Below are 5,104 nucleotides of genomic sequence, written 5' to 3' on the forward strand. Positions count from 1 at the left end.
TTGCCCAGGGTCACACAGCTAGTAAGTATCAAGTGTCTGAGGCTGGATTTGAACTCAGGAGCTTCTGAATTCAAGGCTGGTGCTTTATCCACTGCGCCACCCAGCTGCCCCCTATACATACCCTTTTATCTAACAGTGACACTACTAGGCCTGTACCCCAAAGAAATCAAAGAAAGAAGAAAATGATCTATATGTATAAAAGTAGTTATAGAAGCTCTTTTCATGGTAGCCAAGAATGGGAAACCAAGAGGCCATCTTCCTTTTAGGGTATAGCTAAACAAATCATGATATAAGAATGTAATGGAGTATTATTGTGCCATAAGAAAGATGAAATGGACATTTTCAGTAAAAACTGAGAAGACCTTTATGAATTCATGTAAAGTTATCTGAACTAGAAGAACAAGTTATATAATGATAACATTATAGAGAAAAATAACTTTGGAAAACTTTAGAACTCTGATCAACTACAAGACAAAAAGAATGAAGATAAAACATAAAACTCACCTTCTGACAAAAAGATGATGACTTTATAATGCAAAGGGAAACATAAATTTTCAGACATGACCAATGTGGGAAGTAGTTTTTGTTGGACTATGTACTTATATATTGGAAGATTTGTTTTTCTTTTAATTTGCTCAATGTAGGTTGTAGGAGGGAAGGGTAGTGAGAGGGATAGATTAATTAAAATACTAAAAATTAAAAAAAACACTATTAAATCCTAGGGAGTCACAACTCAGTAAACATAGGCTAGATCCTATTTTTTTGTGTTGTTGATAAATAGGTAGTGTGAGAATAAAATTGGATATTAGACGAAAGACGCCAGTTTTTCAGTAGCAAGGTGGTATAGTGGATAGAGTACAAGACCCAGAGTCAGAAGGATATGAGTTCACATCTTGCCTTACTTATCAGCTGTGGGATCCTGGGTGAATCACCTATGGTTTATGTTCCTTAGTTTCCTTATCTGTAAAATGGCAATCATATTAGCACCTACTTTACAAAGTTGTTTTGAGGATCAAATGGGCTAACATGTATAAATGCTGTTCAAATCCTAAAGCTTGATATAAATGCTTTTTATTATGTGCCATGGGATGGACTACAAGCCTTGTTAATCTAAAACTTCATGTAATAAGTTTAAAGACTGCCCAGGACAAAATCGCAACAACAAATGATCATTTGACTGACACCCTTTTCAGGCAACTTTCCTCCTGCCTCACAAATTATAGGTGAATTCAACAGAATCATTTCTGTAGTACTTGATAGTAGTAGGATCAGAAATAAATAATACATTATTGATTTTTTTTTTTAAGGCAATGGGGGTTGACTTGCCCAGGGTCACACAGCTAGTAAGTGTCAAGTGTCTGAGGCTGGATTTGAACCCAGGTACTCCTGAATCCAGGGCCAGTGCTTTAACCACTGCGCCATCTAGCTGCCCCCTTAATAAATAATACATTATTAACAAAAAAGATACACACAGAGATGGGCCAGTTTTACTACTTAATAACTGAGGAAATTGATAGGTAAAAACAACTGGAGAAAACTTCGTTGAATGAAAAGAAATTTATTAAACTGTGCCACAACATATGTGAATGGAGAAAAGATATTGAGTTCTTTACAAAAGTCTTGTTATGCTGTAAGGTTTGGCAAATATAGCATGGACCCCAAAATGAAACAGGTTTTAGTATTACTAATTAGCCCATGTGTAGATGTATAAGATGGCCTTTCTCAAAATGTCTTTATTCAAATGCATACTGATACCATGTCAGGTATTAAGTCCCACTTTAGATACTTAGCTAATACACAAATAAATGAAAGGAATTTTTGAAATTAGGATCAAACCACCAGGTGTTATGATTATCTGGTCAGGCTTGACCTTAGTAATGTTCCATTTACCTACCTTTGTAGGGAAATGGCATCTTCCACATAAGTGAATTTTCTAGATGACTGTAGCTTAATGTTAACTGTCAAAAATTTAATTATTTAAACCATTTTGATAGGAATCTTTCTAAAATATATTATACACTTCCCTGTCTTCTTAAACAGAATATGCTGAACATAATTTAATCTTTTTCTTGATGAGTCAGGGTCATTATCTTGAACATCAATAAAGCTCCTAGACCGTATGTAATAAATACACCGATGCCTTCAGGGGCTGTTTGTCCTTTCCTGAAATGCTCCCAGAATGCTGTACTCTTATAGTTGCATGATCTGCTTTTTTGTAGTCTTGTCTCCTGCTGGGCTGTCAGCTGTCACCACTGACATTGACTGTTATTGTCAGCACGCCTGGTTCAAGTAGCTTTCCTCCCATCTTTCATGTTCTTTCAATATATTATAATCTCCTAAATCCTAAGAAGTCAGATAATAACAGTAGTAATTTACCTATGAAGAGAGATGGGTCAGCTATGGCACAGTGAATTGAGAGCTGGCCTTACACAAGAACAGCTATATTAAGGTCCTTCTTCTGACATATACTGTCTGTGTGAACCTCAGTATTCCATACAATTCTTTAAGACCATAAGTTACAGACGAGTTGATATTCTGTATTATAGAAAGATTTTCCATAATGGCTGTATCCTACATGAATGAAATCACAAATCTTGGACCCTTACCTCCAAATTCTTGTCAACAAAAAACATTTTTCATTTTCATGAATAAAGAACATAAAGGAATGAATTTTTATGAATTGAATGCAATATATCAGGCTATGTCAGACAGAATTTTAACAGTGGTTCTCAAACTTTATGGTTTCAGGGCTCTTTATACACAATTACATGTAAAGACAATTAAAAAATTTATTTATTTTTATTTATTTTTATTTTTTAAAGGCAATTTTTAACATTTGTTTTTTTTTATTTTGAATTACAAATTCTTTTCCTCTCTTCCTCCCCATACCCTTCCTGAAAATTTGCTATAGATTATACATGTCTTGTTATGTAAAATATGTGTCCATATTAGTCATATTGCAAAAGAGAAGACAAAAACTCAAGAAAAATTAAAAAAACATTTGATCTGCATTCAGATTACATCAGTTCTTTCTCTGGAAGTAGATAGCATCTTTCAACATGGGTCCCTTGGAATTGTCTGGATCATTGTCTCTATCAGAGTAGCTAAGTCTTTCACAGTTGATAATTCTTATAATATTGTTGTTACTGTGTACCATATTCTCCTGGTTCTGATGATTTCATTTTGCATCAGTTCATAAAAGTCTTCCCATGTTTTTTTGAAACCGTTTTGCTCATCATTTCTTTCTTTCTTTCTTTCTTTCTTTCTTTCTTTCTTTCTTTCTTTCTTTCTTTTTCTTTTCTTTCTTTCTTTCTTTCTCTTTCTTTCTTTCTTTCTTTTGATGAGGCAATTGGAGTTAAGTGACTTGCCCAGGGTCACACAGCTAGTAAGTGTTAAGTGTCTGAGGTCAGATTTGAACTCAGGTCCTCCTGACTCCAGGGCCAGTACTCTATCCACTGCGCCACCTAGCTGCCCCCTCTCATCATTTCTTATGACACAATAATATTCCATCACAATAATATATAACAACTTTTTCAGCCAATTGATGGACATCCCCATAATTTCCAATTATTTGCTACCACAAAAAGTGCTGCTATAAATATTTTTGTGCATATAGGTGCTTTTCCTTTTCTTTGATTTCTTTGGAGTATTGACCTAGTGGTGGTATTGCTGGATCAAAAGGTATGCACAGTGTGAACAAGTGAAACTAAATGTAGTCACCTTATTTCTTTCCCAAGTTTGGGGAAAATTAGCTGGGGTTTCTAATATATTTGTTACTTATAAATTAGAAGCTTTAGCACCAGTTTTGGGCATTAAGCATTTATTAAACCATACCAGGTATTAGTAAAAAGAGAACACATGGCTTAGAAAGTTAAGAAAAGGCCTATCTAGCCTAGAGCTCCTACCTGGCCTGCTTCTTCCTCCAAGTTCTCTACCATGACCCTATCTGAGAGCCAAAACTGAGAGTGGAAACTTTCTCTGCATCCAGAGGAGAGGTGGTCCTTATACCCTGCTTCAAGCTAATTGGCTAGCATCACCCAAATCCATTGGTTCACTGGACTTGAGGGTGGTTCATGAGCAGAATGTACTGAGGTCAGAGGACCCACCCCCTGAGAGCAAGTATCTCAGGTAGGTGTGGTTTTAATCAAGTCAACTTCAAGTGAATCAATCAGCAAAGTCAATCCAATTAGTCTTAATATAATCCCCTTGAACAGGGGGGACCTCTGGGCATTCCAAAACCCATTATTTTCTCACAACGGTTTTATAGCCCTTTAGGCATATTTCTAAAGTGTTCTCCAGAATGCAACTCCAACAATAGTGCATTAATGTTCCATTTTTTCCACATCCCCTCCAACAATTGTAATTTTCCTTTTCTGTCACACTAGCCAGTCTGATAATTATGAGTTGGTGCCCCAGAGTTGTTTTAATTTGTATTTCTCTAATCAGTAGTGATTCAGAGCATTTTTCATATGATTATAGATAACTTTGATTTATTCTTCTGAAAACTGCCTTCTTGTATTCTTTAACCATTTGTCAGTTGGGGAATGACTCATATTCTTACAAATTTGACTGAGATCTCTATATATTTGAGAAATGGGACCTTTATTGGAGAAACATACTATAAATTCCCTCCTCCAGTTTCCTGCTTTCCTTATAGTCTTGGCTGTATTGGTTGTGTTTGTACAAAACCTTTTAAATTCAAAGTAATCAATATTATCATTTTTCCCCACAATGTTCTCTATCTTGTTTGGTCATAAATTCTTCCCTTATCTATAGATCTGACAGGTAGAATTTCACATGCTCCCCTACTTTGCTTATATCACACTTTATGTTTAAATCATGTATCCATTTTGACCTTATCTTGGTATACATTGTGCAATGTTGGCATATATCTAGTTTCTTTCTGGTTTTCCCCAGCAACTTTTATCAAACAGTGAGGTCTTGTCCCAAAAGCTTGGATCTTTGTATATATCAAACATTAGATTACTAGGGCTTTAAAAATATGAAATGCTTCCTGAATTTGCATGTCAAATTTGCACAGGGACCATGCTAATCTTTTCTGTATTGTTTTCATTTTTAGTATATGTGCTGCTGAAGCAAGCAC

At 35.3% G+C, this 5,104-nt stretch overlaps 1 non-coding gene across 1 annotated transcript; it reads right to left on the reverse strand.

Annotated features, from left to right (window-relative positions):
* Positions 1 to 4,996: 4,996 nt before the first annotated feature.
* On the reverse strand, positions 4,997 to 5,104 carry LOC122752236. The gene has a single exon (XR_006356022.1). It is a non-coding gene; the product is annotated as a U6 spliceosomal RNA (small nuclear RNA).

This window comes from Dromiciops gliroides, chromosome 3, assembly GCF_019393635.1.
Source record: "Dromiciops gliroides isolate mDroGli1 chromosome 3, mDroGli1.pri, whole genome shotgun sequence".
NCBI lineage: Eukaryota > Metazoa > Chordata > Mammalia > Microbiotheria > Microbiotheriidae > Dromiciops > Dromiciops gliroides.